The 21480-nt window shown below is 45.3% G+C and overlaps 1 protein-coding gene across 1 annotated transcript in view; it reads right to left on the bottom strand.

The window, feature by feature from the left end:
* Nucleotides 1–21480, bottom strand: part of LOC138265606 (2-acylglycerol O-acyltransferase 1-like) — a 192112-nt gene that overhangs the window by 170272 nt on the left and 360 nt on the right. The window lies entirely within an intron of this gene.

The following is a 21480-nucleotide window of genomic DNA, read 5'->3' as shown; positions in this document are numbered from 1 at the left end:
GATTGGCAACGGAATATCCCGATACGGAGAAACAGCTTTAAATATCTCGGGATACATATCTCACTTCTCCCCGAGCTAGCGTGGGAACTCAATGTCACGCCGCTATCAAAGAAAATCAAAACCGACCTTCTGCGCTGGAGGGCCCTCCCCCTGAATCTACTTGGTAGAATAGCGCTGTACAAGATGATGATTCTCCCCAGGATCTTATACCTCCTGCAGAATTTTCCACACCCCTTCCCCGCGGGATGGTTCAGGGAGATGGATTCTTTAGCACGCCAATTCATATGGAGTGGCTCACGTACAAGACTGTCGCTAAAAACCTGTCAGAGGGATGTTTATGAGGGTGGACTGGGCATGTCGAATATTCAATACTATTATCTAGCGATGCATATACTTGTAATTAATGACTGGATGGGAGGTGGATGGACAGACCCCGCATACCAACTAGAATTGCAGACAATGGGCTACCCACAGATCCTTGACATACTCTACGGGAGCCCGATACCCCGGGATACTCCAGATGTGACCAAAATGGTACTTCTGGGATGGCGTACAGCCCAGAAAGTGACGGGGTGGTGGGGGCGCCTAACCGAACAAACTCCGCTATGGCAGGGGAAGCAGCTGATACATGTAGCAGGTCTGGAGGGCTTCCAGAAATGGGACACCATAGGGATCTCCACGCTGGGAGATATTTGGAGAGGGACACATATACGATCTTTTCAAGACCTCCAGAAACAATATTCCTTAAACAAAACACAATTCCATCGATATCTCCAACTACGTCATGCCCTACTAGTTCACCTGCAGACAGGAGACACCATACCCGAGCACAGCCCCATGGAAGCCAAGGCACTGATGGGAGTCCTGGGAAGGGGAGGGGTTTCTCAGATTTACCGCACCTTAATCACCGCCACTGGGGGACCCCTGAGAGAGCTTCGCCAAAGGTGGGAGAGTTGGGTGGGACCCATGGAGGAAACGGACTGGACAGAAGCACTAATGGCCCCACGCTCCCTAACAATGGCCACACGCTTCCGTTTAATACAATCCTATTTCCTTCACACCGCATACCTCACACCTGCCATGTTACATAAAGCAGGCCTCCGCCCCACAGCGGAATGCCCCCGCTGCAGGTATCATACAGCGGATTTCTACCACATGGTATGGACATGCCAGATTATAATGGCCTATTGGGAAAGGGTGGTGCAAGAGATATCTGAGGCCCTACAGAAGGAGGTAAAGAGGTCGCCATTGCCCCTCCTTCTCGGGGTGATGGGAGATACAGAGCTACGAAGAGCAGATCGGTCCTTCTTAGGGGTGGCATGTCTGGTGGCTAAAAGGGACATAATGGCAGACTGGAAGGCCAGGGTGGCTCCGGCACTGGCTAAGTGGAGACGGGGAGTGGATTGGTGTGCGCAGCGAGAGAAACTTGTGTACGAGGCCAGAGGTTGCTTACACAAACACAAGAAGATATGGGGGAAATGGGAGGATGTAGCGGGCCTTTAAGAGGGGATGGTGAGTAACATTAGTGATGAAAGCAGCAGGGACCGAGGACTTTACCATTATTGTATTGTTTTGATGCCCGTTGGCATCATGTTGTACTGCAAAATTTAATAAAATTTCTTTATCAAAAAAAAAAAAAATATCCAAATTGAGGGAGAAGTAGAGCGCACCACTAGTATGATATTTTGGGATGAACTTAGTTGTGATATCCTGATGGCCGAAAAGGATCGGTCAACTGAGCACATCTGTAAACTCCCACATGGGGAAGATGTCATTTTGCCTTCTTTCTCTGATCTTGTTCCAGAAGCGGTAAACAAGGCTACGCTGTCAACTGGGCTTTAGCGCAGGCACCTGCGTAGTCCCGCAATCATGTAGGTTGGGACAAGGATTCTCCTTGTCAAGTAATACCCATCAGGTCTACACCTCAGCCACAGTATCCTGTTAAACACGAGGCAAAAGCTCCAGGGAGGGAGATCCTCACTCAGCTCGAGTACCAAGGAGTAATTGAGCCCTGTGTCTCCGCAATGAATAACCTGTTATTCCCCGTTGCAAAACCAGACCATTCCTACAGAACACTCTTAGATTACAGACACTTAAGCAGTTATACACATAAATACGCTATACAAAATTCACATAGAACAGCACTAATTAAACAACATACTGTGCAAAAAATACAAAACAACGTTGGACATTTAAAACGAGTTCTTCTGCCAAAACTTAGCACACGAAATTCGGGACCAGAGTGCATTCTCATTTGGCTCACAAAAATGCTTTTGCTGTTTGCCCCAAGGCTACAAGAACAGCCCAGGGCTGTTCTCAGCCTAGGTAACATCAATATTACATGATATTGAATCTGAGGCGTTGTCCTACATAGATAACATCTATCTCACAGAGGACAACCTCAACATTCATCTTGCCAGGGTCGATTGGATCGTTTTAGGATTCGCAGACCTCTGCTTTAAATTTAGTTTTAGAAGAACTAAAATAGCCTTTCCCAGCGTACTATACCTGGGATACGAGGTATCAAACAAGGGGAGGAGCCTGGCCCCGCACTTTCTAGAGAAATATGCACAACCTCACCCACCTAACCCTCAAGAAACTACAGTCTTTACTTAGTTTCTTCAACTTTGGCAGAACTTACATTCCTGACTATTCACAACGTATCAAGCCACTCTATGACTTAATACGCCCTGATTTTTCTAGCAGACACCCGTCAGTTGAACAAACACACACATGTGTTTAGGGAATTGCAACAGGACATGCTAGAAGCAAAACACTTGCACACATGTGACAACAAAACAAATTTGGTCATCAGAATAATTGCTGGTGCCACTAGGTTCACTTAAGTCACCTTTAATGAAGGTGATACAGTACCCATAGCATATAAATTGCATTTATACTCAAATGCAGAACAACATTTTGCACCCACAGGAAAAATTTTTAACTGCAGTTCAGATGGCTGTCATTAAGGAGAGGCCACTTGCCCAAGTGAAACGCATCATTGTCGTTACCCCGGTGCCAGCATTAGAGGATGTCACCAAAGCAAGTGTTCCTAATGCTAAAGCATTACATCCACGCAGGATTCAGTGGGCAGCCTCCCTGGCTGCCACCGATGTTGACAATATCTTTGATTCAAAACTTCAGACACAAGAATTTCTCCAATACAAACAGGAGTACCCTGCTCCTCTAGATATTTTGCCACTTGACAGTTACCATACTGTCATTTACACTGATGGTTCAGCACAACCAGCTGTAGGTACAAAACATCAACACTCAGCCGCATGCACAGCTATGAGCAGAATGATGAAAGATGGAATCTTCCACCCTCACAATACCTACACACAGACCTTAGGGAACTGCACAGCTCAGCTGGCTGAACTCAAAGCCCTTATTCTAGCGCTAGAACACACAGAGCCAGGATTGCTGACTTTAATTGCCTGTGATTCATACTACTGCATCTGGTCCTACAAAGATTACTTCAATCACTGGAAGCTGAACTGGTTTAGAGGCTTCAAAGGGAACACCATAAAACACAAAACCTTGTGGTGGAGGGTGGCTGATCTTAAGGATAAGCTACTGTGTGTCCATGTAGTACATACACCAAGCAACCAACGTGTAGGAGTACACGTTACTGGCGATACTTTGTCTGATGAAGCAGCCAAATCTGCAGTAGCTACAGCTTCTGTGACTGCAGCGACTCCTTCACAGACGAGACTGGATAATTAAATTCTGACTGCCGTGAAAGCTTCAGCTGAAGGCAAGTCTCTCCCAAAAGCATACCCTACAACATATTCTTACCACATCAGTGCACAGAATGTTGTTTATGGAACACTTCCTGGGGTTGGAGTTTGAGTGATCCCCAACGAAGACTAAAGACTAGATCTAATAAAAGCACCGTATGACGGTGTTGCTTCTGCTCTTGCTGGTATCTCACCCACATTAACACTCTTACGGAAACGCTTCTGGTGGCCAGGTCTATACAAACAGACAAAACAATACATCCTTTGTAATGACATTTGCCAGCAAATCAAGGGCTCAAACATCAAACGCCCACCGCAGACACCCCTCTTAGTGTTCAGCTGGCCACTGCAATGTGTGTACCTGGACCATTGCGGTCCACTCCAACTGGATGGTGCATACAAATAGATTTTAGTCGCTGTAGATTCTTGTTCTAGATTCCTATGGGTATGGCCTCAGTGGTCGGCTGACGTTCTAACTGTTATAAAAGACTTGCTGATCTTTGTCGGTACATATGCGGCTGCAGCATTCCATTCGGACCAGGGCCCTACATTTGCCTCTAAGGCATTAAGAGACACCATGGGGAAGAAGAAGGTTCATTTCCATTACTCCTCTCCATACCATCCCGAGGGAAATTTGGTTGTGGAGGGGCGGAACCGTGACCTAAAGCAGTCCTTAACGGCTAGAGTAATAGGTTCTGGCCGCAGCTGGCTTCATCAACTATATGGGGTCCAGAGAGCACTGAGTAATCTGCCAAGAGGGTCCTTGGGGGAACGCACTCCCTAAGAGGTTCTCTTTGGGATACCTATATATGTCCCAGATCTTGATGGCCCTGGTTTGGTGGCAGCAGACACACCTTTTGATATAAATGAACATCTCACTGTTTTACAGGAGCTTCAGCAATTTTGTGATGATAAATCATCCGCCAGTGGTGCCACCTTAGAAATAAGGGATTTACCAACAACTTCCACTGGCTGGATTCCTAAAGTCGGGGATCTGGTTCATGAGAAGATCGCTGTGAAGAAGGAATTCGGACCCAGTTCTTGGAGTACAGGGTACTAAAACTGTCATCTTACCACCATTGCCTGTTTTCTACAACAATACATAGACTGACGACACCGTTTACTATGAGCCTCCAGGCGAAGTGGATCCATCCACTGCTGATGCACCTGCTCCTGTGTTTGCAGAGACTGCCTCTGGTTACTTCATCGACATTGATGACTTTTCTTCAGACTCATCCATTCCAGTAACTGAAAATGTTTCAAAGACACGTAAGCTGTACCAATGGCTTAAAAATAACTACTTAATTCACCCATGGAACTATTTACAGTTCTGCTTGACATTTTTTGCATTGTTTCTATGGATTGGTTTTGTGACTGTTTTCTTGTTGCTCGTAAAGGGTCATTACCTTCCTTAACACTCCTCTGTTGCACCTGTGGATGAGGTCTTAACTCCATATCATTCCTTACATAAGGTCCGAAGGGACTTGTCCCTGGTGAACATTTCAGCTATACCAATTCCTGATGGGATCGTGTGGGACAACGTTCCATTTGATATGTACGTGCCTACTGAGGTCCTTAAAATTCCATATGTCTTCAAACTCTCTCTGACTGATGTAATTACACCTGGTGTTGTATCTGATGATTGGGAAGTCCAGACAGTTGATTCTATGTTAACTGAAACGAAGGACTATTCAGTGTTTAAAAAGTGATTATGTATATAGACATACAATGAATTATGGGGAAATGTTCTGCTACAATAACAGGGGACATTACTACCTGCACCATGCCACTAGACACAGGCCAGTACTTAAATACACACAGTGGGAACACTGTTCAACACCACCTGTGGGGAGCCGAAAACGTTATTTAGATAAATGTACTTATTTTTCGGGGCATGGCACAAAACATCTAGAGTCCTACTATTTCAAATTACCACCTTCAAAAATTTGGAAAATGTTGCTAACTGATACAAAGCTGATTTACTCAGATTCCTTTGTTTCCTGACTTGCAGCTGAAGGTTACGAATACTGGAGGAGAACTGTTGATTTAAAGAATGTATGGGGAACACAAGATTAGCAAATACAAGGTAGGGAAGCTTATTTAGAGCATGCCTGATTCGCGTACAAATGATCTTTTTAAATGACACCATTCAACAGACATCCTGTCTGGGGTTAGCAAAAATAAAAGAAATGAACACACCCAGTATCCACACACTGGCAAAGTTTAATAAGTGGCTATTCTTCCTGAATTTCACTGAGGAAGAGCTAGATGCAAAGGTTCAGGATGGTACCTATAACTCTTCACTTTCCAGTCCCGGCACGTGGTTGATTTGACCAATAGACACAAATAGATGTCAGGTACCTTTTGTGAATTCCTCAGTGGGTTTCAAGATTAGCCGGACAAACCCTCACTTTGTCTCGGGTCAGCACACGGGTATAGTTACAACATGCAGTGTGGGTAGACTATGCCAACAATGGGTACAGACTAACACGTTAGCCGCAGTTTAAGAACATCTTAACACTCTTTCTGAGGGTATAGACTTGCAGGACTTATGCTATCTATAATGATATCTGGAAGCTTTCTCAGATAGAAGCTGCTGTGCGTTTAAGGCAGATAGACAAGGAAAACTTAGAAAAGGCTTTAGCTGTTGTTGATAACGCATGAACACTCTGTCCAACAGGATTTAATCCCTAACAAACATAGGCCCTCATTCTGACCTTGGCGGGCGGCGGAGGCCGCCCGCCAAAGTCCCGCCGTCAGGTTACCGTTCCGCGGTCGAAAGACCGCGGCGGTAATTCTGACATTCCCGCTGGGCTGGCGGGCGGTCTCCTTCAGACCGCCAGCCAGCCCAGCGGGAAAGAGGCTTCCACGATGAAGCCGGCTCGGAATCGAGCCGGCGGAGTGGAAGCTGTGCGACGGGTGCAGTTGCACCCGTCGCGTATTTCACTGTCTGCGCAGCAGACAGTGAAATACATGTAGGGGCCCTCTTACGGGGGCCCCTGCAATGCCCATGCCAGTGGCATGGGCACTGCAGGGGCCCCCAGGGGCCCCGCGACCCCCCCTACCGCCATCCGGATCTCGGCGGTCCGACCGCCGGGATCTGGATGGCGGTAGGGGGGGTCAGAATCCCCGCGGCGGTGCAGCAAGCTGCGCCGCCGCGGAGGATTCAATGGGGCCGCGGTACACTGGCGGGACCCCGCCAGTGGTGCCGGTCCGACCGCGGCTTTACCGCCGCGGTCGGAATCCCCATTGGAGCACCGCCGGCTTGTCGGCGGTGCTCCCGCGGTCCTCCGCCCTGGCGGTCAAAGACCGCCAGGGTCAGAATGAGGGCCATAGTGTAGTCTGCGATTGATGTCATTCACACAGACATGTCCCTTTTATATCATGGACAAAGTCAGCTACGTTCCATCATGCAGTTAGATTGGACGTTACAGACTTTGAAAAATGGCTGAATTCCAAGGAAGTACGTTAACATAAGCAAATTGTTCAATGCTTTTAATTTATCCAGGGAACAACAGACAATGGCCAAAAGGGAAGCAAGTTTCACCATGCATCACACAGACAAGTTAGAAAAGTTGCCTTTCACAGTTGCAGAAAGTCCTTCAACATTATGGCTTCCACATGGCATCATTAATCTGCCCATTTCCACTTTTCGTTTTTCGAAATGCCTAAACATCCTGCTGTGGGCAGGTACGAGCAACAAGGTAATAGCTACATTAAAGAAGAGTGGGAGTTGCCCTTTGAATTCAAATGTCTGAAAGGCAAAACAGAGGTCTTTATCAGCGGAAGCGAATGTGAAACTACTGTTAGTCATTCGTTGATCTGCAAGCAGGTTTCCTTCACAGCCTTTGCAATGCGGGGATTGCAAACTTGGCCTGTTTTCTGAAGGGTACTCCCGTCCCTTCGATTCGACCAGCATTTCATGTACTTTCGAATGGAAGTTATGGGGTGCTGAGCGGCCTATGCAATTTCAGTCTCTAAGGTCGTTATGTGTTGTAGACAGGTTTTATTCACCCCCCCCCCCACACGAGGGATAAAAGTATCAGAAATGTGGCCTCACATTGATACTGTTAATGTAAATTATGACAAGCTTCGCAGACTAAAGGCGCTACTGTTCCAAAAACAAGTTGCGCTGACATCAGCTGGAGAGACGTATGCTCTCCAGATTGTGAGATCATCTGCAGAGATACAATCGCTATTAAATACCAACTTCACCGAGCACTTTGGAGAACTGGTATCCAGCATTTTCAATGCCTCGAGCACTACTGGGATTGTCCATTTCTTTAAGGCTGTTGGGTCGGGATTTATGCCCATCTTCCAGACTGTCTTCTGAGTCATTCCATCAGCCATCCATTCACTCTTTTCCAGTGTGTTTGGCGGCTTTCCTATAATTTTGGCATTGATTGGCTTAATACTGCTGCTATTTCTTCTGATTCGCAGTGGTTGTGTCTTTCCAGCTAGGCGAAGCAACGGAGCCACTGCCACCAGCAACTGTGCCGTGAACGCATGGATCAGGTCTTTAATGCTTCATTGCTGGAGGAATTGGAGCATGATTGGTCATTGTCATTCTGACCACTCCTATAGTTTGTGCAACCAGTCTTTCGCTGCGTATGGTGCCTCTTCGAACACTTGCCTACATTGAGGCCTGCTGTAACGCCAGTGCCTCCTGTGGACCAAGCACTGCTGATGTCCCCGATGAGGGTTCATTCACGGTCGTGCCCTTTGAGACTAAGGCTGATTCGTGAAGCCACTTATGACCCACCCTTGGTGAATGATCTGGCTCTTTTTGGCGATTTGGAGAGCGACACTCCTGCAGGTGGACCTGCACAAGAGACTACTACGCACTACTGCTCCCTGGATCCATCTTCCTATCCTGTGATCGATCTAACATCCAATGAAGGGGCCTCTTTCCTGAGGTCCTTTCCATTCGATGGCTTCGAAGATGCTCTTCAAGATCATGACTACTGTTAGAAAATTTCATGATTGGCTTATTATACCAAATTCAAAGTTTACATTTATTGCCCTTACTTTGGCATACTGTGCTTGTCATGGTCTACATTATACCTCTTTGTATGTTTTTAGCTACTGATTTTAAGACTTTTTAAATGTGATTTTTTTTTATCTAGTTTTTATGCTATTAGTCCAGAGCATTTTCCACATTTGTGTTCAATCTCCCTCAATGGCGTCAAGTTATGGCTTCATACTTGTTACAGCAATGGGGAGGGTGTAGTGAATCCTAGTTTGTTTTAATGGGAAACAGGAGTTAGCTTAGCCTTTGGCTTGCAAGCTCGTGTCCCCGTCACCTACTGACTTTTACCCTACTTAGCTTGCTCTGTTTAAGTGCATTTATTTAATTGAATCTTTTAAGATGGCTGCCTTATTTTTAGTTAGGCCCATGTTTAGTTTTGCGTTATCAGTCCCACCGCGCTAAGGCATCAATATCAAGCCACAAAGATAAATAAACTGTAGGTGTGCACATTAGGTACTTTCCCTCTTCAAACTTTTGAGGGAATTTTTTATATAAACTACTGTCCCAAGCATGTCTTGTTATCTATTGTTTGAGAACAGACCTACGTCAGGGGTCCAAGCAGATCTGTATAAATACTCCTCACTTAAACATAGTCAGAGGGATTCCGACCAGATGCCATCGCTGCTATCGATGTTGCATGTTGCCTTGACTCTGACCTACTCTTTGTGTCCCTACGGAGTCTGACCTAGAGACCTCATTCCAAGGTAACGAGGGTTGGGGGCTCTTCTCATGGACTTTGCACTCGCAGATTAGGTTTAATATACCTAGCTCTCTTTTAGGTTAGAGGTTTAGGCTCATTATGCTAAGGTATTCGGACATATCTCATAATTTATGTCATTCCACGTTATTGTAAGATGGTGGGGGTCTTTGTATTAATGACTCGTCTTTACCATTCTGTTTCTTGCAATGTTCATTATCCTAATCATTGCAGCCCATTCAACTTATCGCAGAGTGCAGTTTTGCTAAATAAAACCTATTAAAACTTTACTGCATCTTCTTCATTGCCTGCGTTTGATTGAGACATGGTGTTTATGTGAGAAAGGGGTAATCTCCGTTTAACAACGACACTCCCCGAGATGTCACACTCTTGAGTCTATGCGTAAGGGCTGCCACAAATCACCTGTTACTGTGTGGGTTTTTGGTGAGGTGCTATTTGTAAGCCAGGAAGGTTGGGACGACAGTTGCAACTTGTTGTAGGACTGGCATAGTCACCTACAAACATAAGTACTGTTAGCTTTAAACCAGCAGTCTTGCCTAGAGCAAAAGTCAAACTAAGACACACCCTACATGGTATAGTGCACTACCCATGCAGGCAAGCGCTTCAGCACCCCACATAGTGGTAGTAAGCGCTATATAAATTCTGCAATACAATACTGATTTGCATAATTTTCATTTTGCAACGTGTGAGTTTTCAGAGAAATTTGGTAGTTCTTGTATGCATGCTCTGTAATGTAGACGCTATGATTTTTCTCAGTTATCGACTAATTGGCCTTCAATGACTCTTAACCTCCTCTCAGTGAACATTTAAAAGATCAAGATAAGATGCTGTGGAAAATATATCAAAGCAAGCAAAGGTCCCTAGTAGTAATCTATACAATACATTGTACTGGCGATTTAAAAGATCACAAAAAAATAGAACAAACTCTTTCATTAACAAAAAAAGAAAAAACCCTTATATAGTGCCACAGTGAGTGTAGGGGCATGTAAACATGCTTGCTGCTTTCTCTTTGAAGCCATACACTCAGGCAATAAAGCATGATCAACACGTGCATCAGCAAACCAAGAATGGCACAACCCATCAAGAAAATTGCATGTCTACTATCATATAGGCTCTGTGTATTTTACAGTTGACTGTGGTTCAATCCCATTATAAATAACGGGATCATTGTCTGGTCTTAAAGAAATGTAAGCCTGAGAAGAAGACAATCAAAAAGACGTGCAATAGCAGAGGTGACAAAATGTCCAAATAATGAGCTTCATCAGGAGGACAATGAAAGAGAGCTGGGGTAATCCTGGAAGGAAATGAGGTCCGGTTTCCATGGATAATGTATAATCAAATTTTCTTGGAAAAACAAGTGTCTGTCTCATGAAATGGTCAGCAAAAATAACTAGCAAAGTTATCAATAATGTTCTCAAAAGGAGATCCCTAAAATCTGTACAAAAAAATCTCTAGCAGGCAACTGTAAAAGGACTAATGGGGTTCACTAACAAAAACAGAAAGGCAATCATGAGAACCTCCAGTGACTACCAAAGCCATTTCCTACTTAACTTTCAGAGCTCCCTTGCGGACTGATGGACAAACTGGGGGGGCTTGTGCTAAAACCAGCCTTGACACTCTGAAGTGCAACTGCATTTAACAACACACCTAGAATCGGTTATATTCAGCTACTGATGTTACTTTTGTTTTAAGTAATCCCCGGGCTGCAGAACTCCATCAGCTGGGAAGATTAATCTCTCCCTAGGGATGGTATAGAGAAGCCGGAAAGTATGAAGTTGCATTTTAAGAACATACTTTAAAGACACATTTATTAACAGTTGCTAAAAGAGGATAACAAATAACAAGTGAAACCAAATTCTCCTGTTTTTAAACTATCGCTCAATGTACTGCCAGAGCACTGAAATTATCAATGAATCAGAATTCCAAAGCAGCAGCTAGGTTTTTTGCATTTATCGGCTTCTGATTCTGGAACTGCTGGGGAGTTGATAAGCAATTCTTTGTGATCATTATTGATGCATGCTGTGTAATAATTAATGGTTAGGTATATGTTGTTAAATTGTGCCAAGGTAATCATCTCACAAAATACATTTTTATGAATCTGATCAAGTCAACACAAATTATTTTTCATGGATGAGAATGTGTGAAGTGGTCTGCAAACTAGCTAAATTATGGCACAAAATTATGATTTGATTGTAGATGGCAATATTAGTTATAGATAATTTGTTTCCCTTGTCTGTTTTTTACAATCTATTTTATGGTTGAAATAAACAAAACTATTCATTAAAATAAAGTGAAATTGCAGCCTCTAGTATCACTGAAAAACATATAGTGCCGCTGCCATTATACAAAAAACACCCTGGAAATGATAAAGGAATTGCCTTGCAACAATAACATACAGAGTTATAGCATTGGTTTCATACAAAAACTACATAGTGTAAGATATTGGAGTTCATTGTATCGAATAAACAGTGCCTCTGAGCATCTCTGCAATTCAGAGGTCAACAGCCCACTAAAACAACGGACTTCACTAGGATGCATACTTAAGTGACAAACTTTTTATGAGAATTTCCATAATTACTGTGAAAATAAAAAATAGGGTACAAGATATTTTGTGCAGTAAACTGTATTTTATAAATAAAACTAAATTTTAGCACATTCCTTTTCACGGACTATGTATTAATAGTGGACCATTTAGCAATTTACTTGAAAATTAAAAACACATGGTACAAAAACAACAGAATATATTGTAATATACCTGGTTCATTGCTAAACAGGTTTTAATCCACTTCTGTAAAAAATGTATTTAAAAATTGTTCTATTATTACCAAAAACAGTTTAAATACTAGATAGTCACTGATTAGATATGCAGACATTTCAGCACAGGACAAACACCGACACACTCTGGATGCTGGCGTTTACCACGATGTGACCGCCTTTTTTTTTTAAACGGGGTGTGGGGATACCCCCCCATGCCCGCACTGCCCCCTCTGAGCCCAAAGTTATTTTGTCCCTTACAACTGCAGTGCTGTTTAATGAAGCACATCAAATAAAATAAGGCAACCCAATATTTCACCGGGAAACTGGCTGTAAATTCTCCTATGCAACAATGTGTTCCTGAAGGAGTCACTTAAAATATACTTCTAATTAGGTTGGTATAATAATCCAACTAGCTTTAAATCAAATAAGAGACATCAGTAGAAAGGCATACCATCACAAATTGTTTTTGTTACCGAAAAAAATATTACTTTTTCATGAAAATTCTAAACAAATCACAGTACATTCCATTCATAAATATTCAATAGGGGTTCTCGATACAACATTTTTCCACAGCAATACCAGCCCATACTGAACATACAGGTGAATTTTTGTGCTTAAAATGGTCAGTAGGGAACATTATATCCACCTAACAAAACATGCATTTTCAATCAAAAGCCCGTTCCCAGTTAGCAAAACCTGCAGACAGATGAATGAAGTTAACTGATTGGTGTTAGAGAGGATAGAAGGTTGACGTTTCGGTCTCCACAGGTAAATCAGTCCTTGGTCCTTTGGTGTGTGTGTGTTTATATTTGATGACAAATCGTTGTCCATCCTCAAATACACACTTTTGATTTATATGGAAATATTTAGACACATGAAAACTTAACTCATCCCAAGTGAAAAATTGCAAAACTTGTTCCATAAAGAGAGTTCTTAAATTGGGCAGGACTGTTTAGCATGGTGTACCATGGGATAATGCAATATAGGGTTCCGCCCCAAATCTCCCCATGTTCACCCCCCCCACACTCACCCCTACCACCACCATTGAGACAATACCCCCTCATTCCAAGGCTTAGAATGACCTTAGTGTTTGATATGGATAAATAGAAGTGCACTTACTCCCTATCACAGAGTACCTGTTTGTTATTGGCAAGTATAAGTACCCTCTTAAAAAAAAGAAAAAAACACCCCTGCCCCAGAAGTGCTGGTACTATAGTGGTCCAAAAAAAGAAGTGAACAAATCAGTTCCTTACAATTCCTGCCCATTCAAAGCACTGATTCTGGGGAAGCTACATGTGGTGGCGCTGGAGGTATGGGTGGGAGATGCTGCAACACCCAAGATAAACTTGCCTAAGTTCAGAAAATGAATGAATAATAAAGAGGCATTTATATTTTGTTTTATGCATTTTTTGCAAGCTCGAGTAGACAGGTTAAATATCCTGCAATATATGCTGACAAACGTGTGCTCATTTGACATGGTGACTGGTGTTTACTTTTCCTTTGCTGAATGGAAAAAGAGGAAATTTTGAGATGTGGACCAAATATCAATTTCGCCAAAGTAGACAAAAGACGAAATGAAAGGATGAGGATGTCAACTGTTCTCTAACACACAGGAAAATGTAATTACTTCTAAATTAACATTACAAATATATCAGCAGAAAGAAAGTTTCAGAGAGGCATATTGTTTTATTTCCGATTCTAAAGTGTGATGGAAACAAAGATTTCTATAAGCTCAAAACAAGATCATGACAATTTACTTTTATGATGCACAAATGATAAATATGAGCTGAAATCAAACTTCCACATGTGGTTCGTGCACTAAATAGGTTTGGCAGTAAAGCTGCATGGCTGATACTAATTTTCTGATCTTTTCCATATAAAATGTGAATGGAAAACGTGCACTCTATAAAAGGCAGCACCCCAGCACACCGCGCTGTAGTCATATATTTGGAGCAGTGTGTGGCAAAATGCACAAAGGGCACACACTTCTTTCCAATAACTATTCAGCTGAATGGCCGTGGCTCATTTGCTACGCTTTCTGCCACACACGCGCTTTTCACAATCCCACTGATCTAACACTGACCTAGCACCCCTACTCCGAGAACTGTTCCAGAGACACTGAGCCTGAGCTCATATCCAAGCTGGGCTTCTTTGAGTCCAATCTTTGATGGCCAGTTACATCATAAAGCCCCCATGGAATATTGATGATACATTTTAAATGCAACCTAAGGTTCGTAAGGATTATTGGCTGGTCCAGTGATATGTACTGTTGCACTGCATTTTATCACTGCTATGGTCTTTGTGTGACCGTGTTCCAGAGGGGTATTAGTAACTCCTATTCGCAGGAACTGATGAGTCTTCAATCCAATGTGAAACAATAAGACACTGCGGGTGAGAGACCGAGTGATTGGCAGGTGCATTGTATAAAAATGTGTAACATACCTGGAAATTACTAGCGCATGTGGTGCTTTGCATAAAACAATACAGATACGTAAAAATAAAAAGGTGATTCTGAAGGTGATGTGTGCTTCTACTTAGAGCCAGTAGAGTAGTTTTTGGGGCTAGATTTTACCTGGCATCTCCCAATTTTCCAATCATCTCCAGTTTCTCAGACCCCAAATACCCCACGCCCCCCCAAATCTTTCACACAACACAACCAGCAACCCCTCTGCGTGCCTATATCCCCACTATCCTCAAAACCACTACTCCACTCCCCCACCACCAAGAAAGCATTCTTCAGCCATCTCAGACCCAGGTCCCCCAGCTTCCTCCTCTGTACATTCCTTTTGGTCTATTGTATCACATTATATCCTAAATATTTACATATCAACTACCAGCTCTTGAGAAAAACAAACTATTAGTTCACCTGGCCTACCTCTGTTAACACACAGTCTGGGCTGTTGGCACAGTTTTCGCTGGGCAGTTATACAAATGGACTGAATGTTTGTAGGCACATTTTCCACGAATCAAACAGATACTCTCTGTTAGAAATGGGGTTTCTGGTTGGCTAAGGCATGCACCTCAGCCAGGCAGAACCCACCCACTCTAGTCAGGGCAAGGGAGTTACACATCCAAGATAACCCCTGCTCACCCCCTTGGTAGCTTGGCACGAGCAGTCAGGCCTATCCCAGAGGCAATGTGTAAAGCGTTTGCACAACACACACAACACATGTGACCCACTATCCCCACATTAGTTACTCTGCAGAACCAGCAGTAGTCACATATAACACACAGGTTACTTAGTATTCTGCAACATAAGCAGTAGTCAGGAAACACGCTTCTACACCAATGCACTTATAGAAATATCATAAACGCCCATACTAAGAAGATTATAAAACTTATGGCAAGTCAGGAAACATATTAGCAAGTCATGCTCATAAAAGGAACATCAGCATGCACATATGTAATACGTCATAAAACAGGTAGGCAAAATATAAGTCACTAAAGTCTTTAAGAAGAACTTAGGCCATATATGTTGTTCCTTAGGAGTATCTGCTTTTATGATGAGGCACCTCCAGTGCCAAGGAATGGAGAAGGGGCCCCTGGCGCTCCTCTGTGCAACATGGGGGCTCCCCTTTACACTCTGGGGTAGAGAGGGGCTGCATGCACCCCCTCTGAATGCCTATCGGGCCCCTCCTGGGGCCCGCAATTGCTGGGGGCCCCCCGGGCCTTCCCCAGCCCTCACAAAGGGGGGCCAAGGTCAGCCAATACTCTGGTGAAGGAGGGGGTGCCACACACCCCCTCCACTCTCAGGACGGGCCCCTCCTGGGGCCTACAATCATTGGGGGCCCCACCGGACCTCAACCGGCCCGCACGAGGGGGGCCCAAGTCCCCAGCGTAACTCGGGAGGAGCGGGGGCGTCATGCACCCCCTCCGATTGGTAATGGGTCCCTCTGGGGGCCCGAGATTGCTGAGGGTCCTCCCCCCGGTCTTCACTGGCCCTTCCACTCGGGGGGAGGGAAACATGAAGATGGCACTGGCCCACAAGGGACCTGTGGCGCGGGGGACCCTCCAGCGAGGCTGCCGTCCCGCCCGTGGTCCAACAAAGAGCCCTTCTGGGCTCGGCAGGGCAAGGAGAGGCTTCCTCCTATCCTGCCTGCCTCCTGCGTCGTCCAGGCCCGAATAAGGGACTTCTTGTGCCCCGGGAAAGCTCCACGGAGCGAACCTTGCCCTGGGGGCACCAATAGGAGCACGCTTGCTCTGGTTTTCAGCAAAAGGGTTTCCTTCGTGCCCCGGGGCACTTTAAAGTGCGGTACACTCGTGCTTCGATAATACAGCCTCCCCGGGCTGCGGCGGCAAACACGGGGCACAGGGACGCGCTTTTTTAAAAGCACCTAGGGCATCAGATTAAGCCCGGGTAGCGGAGGTGATTCCTTGCCACAGTGAAAAAATGCTTTTCCAGCGGTAGGACCACAACAGAGGCAGCGCTGAGCCTCGAGGATAAAAGCGCTTTCCAAAGCGCTTAGTGTTGAGAAGTCTGGAAGCACTCCTTGTGCTAAGGATGGATGCAGGGGTCAGGGGCAACAGCACCCTGCCCCTTGGGGACTAAATCAAAAGAGCACAGTGTGGTAGAGCCCAGCAGCAGGCCAGCACAGGGTAAATGCAGGCAAGAGGCAGTTCCTCTTAGGTGACCTGGCAGGTAACAGGGCAGCACAGCAGCAGCAGTCCATGGCGGTTCCTGGTGGTGAGTCTCTCCAGCAGCATTGTGTCCAGTTCCAAAATGTCTCCCCATTGTGGGGAAAACTCCCCAGTAATTATACTCGGTCTTTACAGTGTTTTACAATGGTGGGGGAGGGAAGGTTCCAACCAGTTACAACTGGTTCTGGGTGTGCCACCTCTCTCCTCCAGCACAGGCTCCAAACATCAGTTGGGGGTAAATAACTCTATTGTGTGAGGCCAGGGCACAGCCTTTACAAATGTTGGTGTGCCCGGCCTCTCCCTTCTCTCAGCCCAGAAAGACTATTCAGTATGCAGATGCACCTCTGTGACATCTCCAACCTCCCTGTGTACAGGCTGTCTGAAAGGTATGTACAAAGCCCAACTGTCACTGCCCAGACGTGGATTGGAGTCAAGCTGCAAAACAACAGAGTCATAAGCACAGAGAAATGCGCACTTTCTAGAAGTGGCATGTCTGTAATAGTAATAAAAAAACACACCTACACCAGTTAGCAGCATTTATTATCACCATCACAACCATACCAAACATGCCTACGCTACCTCTCATAAATCAGACAATACCCCTTACACGTAAGGCAGGGCATTTCTAATGCAATCCTATGAGAAGGCAGCACTCACAGCAGTGAGACACCAAGTTAGGCTGTTTGTCACTACTGGGACAGGCCACGCTACCTGGCACATGTCCTGCCTTCTACATACATGGCACCCTGCCCATAGGGCTAACTAGGGCGTCCTTTAGGGGTGACTTACATGTGGTAAAAGGGCAGTTCTGGGCCTGGCAAGTAAATTTAGATGCCAGGTCCCTTTGGCAGAAAACTGTGCACAAAGGCCCTGCGATAGCAGGCCTTAGACAGGTTTGAAAGTCTACTTCAGTGGGTGGCGCAAGCAGCGCTGCAGGCCCACTAGTGTCATTTAATTTACAGGCCCTGGGTATAGAGATACCACTGTACAAGGGACTGACAGGTAAATTAAATATGCCAATTAGGTATAAGCCAATCATACCAACTTTAGATGGGAGAGCTCCTGCACTTTAGCACTGATTAGCAGTGATAAAGTGCTCAGAGTCCTAGAGCCAACAGCGAGAGGTCAGAAAAAAATAGGAGGCAGGAGGCAAAAAGCCTGGGGATGACCCTGCATAAGGAAAAAGGTCCCACACTCTCCTCATGAGAATACAACCACAGGCTGTTCTTGAAAATAAAACACTATGCCCCTGTTCAGAAAACATCCAATTTGCGCATGTTAAATGGAACCGTACATTCTCAAGAAGGAACAAACAAGATAATATGTATATTTGTTTTTTTTTTAAATAGATGCATAGAAGATTGTCATGTTTATTGTAAGTTGCCAGAAAGAACTAACTAAAATCACTCTCAGCAAATGCTACCTGCTCGCAATGGCAACAAAGAGCCTTTCAGATCAACTGGACCAGAGATGATCATGTGATTCACCTTAACCGTGAAACATGCTTGTTAGCTGCTTGTTGTTTTGGGGTCTCCTGACGCTGTCAGCACAACTTGTTCTTCTGTCAGTGAAATCCAGAACTGAAGCACGACCTGAATAAATGTTTATTACTGAAAAAGTGCAGTGTGTTTTTCACCATGGGCATATTGTACAGAAAAAGAATGACTGTTTTTGCACCTTGGTTTATAGCGCCTTAAGGCATATTTTGGAATATATATTTAACCTCTAGCATTCCTTGGACGAGGTGACCTCGTCCAAGGCAGAGGTTCCCGTGTGCCTTGGACGAGGTCACCTCGTCCAAGGCACGGGAACTGGGGGGAGCGCTAGCGCTCCCCCCCCTGTACTCCCCACCCACCCCCCCAAGGCAGGGATGGAAGGGGAAGCCCTTCCCCTTCCACCCCCGACCCCCCCACCCTCCCTGTGACGTCAGCGCTCGCTTGTCACAGGGCCTCCCCCATGAGAAATGCTTTGCATTTCTCTTTCGATCACGTGGGGAAGGCCCGGAGAGGCTTCAAAGGGAAGGAAATGTATTTCCTTCCCTTTGAAGTCTCTCCGAGTGTTTCAAAAGCCGGATTGCTTGCAATCCGGCTTTTGAAACCCCACTAGACACCAGGGATTTTTTTTTTTTGGGGTGTAATTGTCATAAGGGAGCGACCCCTTGGGCAAGGGTCGCTCCCAGGGGGGGCATTTTTTGGGAAGGCCTGATCTGCCCCCAGGGGGGGCAGAAACCTCTAGGCACCAGGGATATATATTTTTTTTGTTTACTTTTTTGTTTTAGGTGTGGGGAGCGACCCCTTAGGCAAGGGTCGCTCCCCTTGGGGGCAAATTATATTTAGGCCATTTCTGCCCCCCCTTGGGGGCAGATTGGCCTATTTTGATGAGGACAATCTGCCCCCAAAGGGGGACAGAAACCACTAAACAGCAGGGAGTTTTTTTTTTATTTACGTGAATTTCACGCAAGGAGAGCGACCCCGGGGGGGGGGGGAATTATTTTAGGCCATTTCTGCCCCCCTGGGGGGTAGATCAGCCTATATTGGGGCAGAAACCACTAGGCACCGGGGATTTTTTTGGGGGCGCCAATGTCACGCAGGGGGGGCGACCCCGTTGGCAAGGGTCGCTCCTGGGGGGGGTGTTGGGGGGGTTGTGGGGGCAAATTTATTTCAGGCATTTCGGCCTATTGTTATTAGGCCGATCTGCCCCCAGGGGGGGCAGAAACCTCTAGGCGGCAGGGCACATTTTTTTTGAGTGTTTTTTTTTGTTTGTTTGTTTTTTTAGAGATGGGGAGCGACCCATTAGGCAAGGGTCGCTCCCCTGGGGGGCAAATTGTATTTAGACCATTTCTGCCCCCCTTGGGGGCAGATTGGCCGATTTTAGGTCAATCGGCCCCCAAGGGGGCAGAAACCACTATGCACCGGGGATTTTTTTTTTGGCGCCAATGTCACGCAGTGGGAGTGACCCCGTAGGCAAGGTCGCTCCAGGAGGGGGGGGGGGTTGGGGGCCTGGGGGGGCAATTTTATTTTAGGCCATTTCTGCCCCCCTGGGGGCAGATCGGCCTATTGTTATTAGGCCGATCTGCCAGAAACCTCTAGGCGGCAGGGCACATTTTTTTGGGGTGTTTTTTTTTGTTTGTTTGTTTTTTTAGAGATGGGGAGCGACCCATTAGGCAAGGGTCGCTACCCTGGGGGGCAAATTATATTTAGACCATTTCTGCCCCCCTTGGGGGCAGATTGGCCGATTTTAGGTCAATCTGCCCCCAAGGGGGCAGAAACCACTAGGCACATTTATTTCAGGCCATTTCGCCCTATTGTTATTAGGCCGATCTGCCCCCGGGGGGGCAGAAACCTCTAGGCACCAGGGCAAATTTTTTTGTGTGTTTTTTTTTTTGTTTGTTTGTTTTTTTAGAGATGGGGAGCGACCCATTAGGCAAGGGTCGCTCCCCTGGGGGGCAAATTGTATTTAGACCGATTTTAGGTCAATCTGCCCCCAAGGGGGCAGAAACCACTAGGCACCGGGGATTTTTTTTTTGGTGCCAATGTCACACAGGGGGAGTGACCCCATAGGCAAGGGTCGCTCCCGGAGGGGGGGGGGGGGGGTTGGGGAGGTGCGATTCCTCAGCTTTTTCCGCATAGTTATGGATTTGGCGAAATAATCCATCTCCTCCATAATCTGCAGATTTTAACAAAAAATTGCTTTTAGCTCAAACTGATTAAAAGTTACTAACAAAGTGGTGGTGAGGGTTCATGCGGAGTGGAAGGACCTGTGCATAGGTTAACTGGCCATCTTTTGGATTTGGTTGTTAATCTGGTACTAACGAGGTGAAATATTTGACAAGGAAGTAGTACCATGAGTAAAAATCACAAAATATTTAATAGCATGAACAAATGTGCCACACTATGCAACATAATTTGACTTTTCTTACAGCATAATTTCATCAACTGTGACACATAATTTGGTGGTCCATAGCCACTTAATTCCGGTGGTCCTAATCATAAGTAAATAAATAATATATGTTGTTTTTCTCTTGCAGCAGCACAGATGGGAGCAAGACAGTCTTAACCAGTACAAGTCTCACTTGATCTTTTAATTTACATCAATATTAGCCTATAGTTCTTTGAAAACACACACATATATATCTACTCCCATGCCATTTACTTGTACTACTTCACATTACCATACAGCAGTCCTTTAAGGCCAGAACTACTGGCATTGCCAATGCTTGTTCTTAAATGAGGGTACTGGAGTCCATGCAATACACGGGTTATTATTTCCCTAGTTGTCCTGTTCTTAAATATTTCACGTATGGTCTGGGACTTCCGATCTTTAGGGAGTAGGAGGACGGGGTCTGCCCACGTTTTAAATGAACTATCCTTGTAATGTCTGCAATTAGATGGGCTTACTCTGTGGGGACTGTAGGGGGCAGTTAAGGAAGTTTTACTGCTGTGTTTTGGTATTCGCAGACTTCTAATTTAGGTAGTAACTTTCATAGGATTACAAAACCTGTTACACGGCGATCTCTAGCTTCGAGCCGATTTACCACCCGCTTGCTTCCTTCCGTTAATTTACAAGCGTGGCAACCTTGTTTTAAAAAAAAAATGATG

This window comes from Pleurodeles waltl, chromosome 11, assembly GCF_031143425.1.
Source record: "Pleurodeles waltl isolate 20211129_DDA chromosome 11, aPleWal1.hap1.20221129, whole genome shotgun sequence".
Classification (NCBI taxonomy): Eukaryota; Metazoa; Chordata; class Amphibia; order Caudata; family Salamandridae; genus Pleurodeles; species Pleurodeles waltl.
The sequence above is the reverse complement of the archived record's forward strand: the minus strand, read 5'-3'. Positions and strand labels throughout refer to the sequence as shown.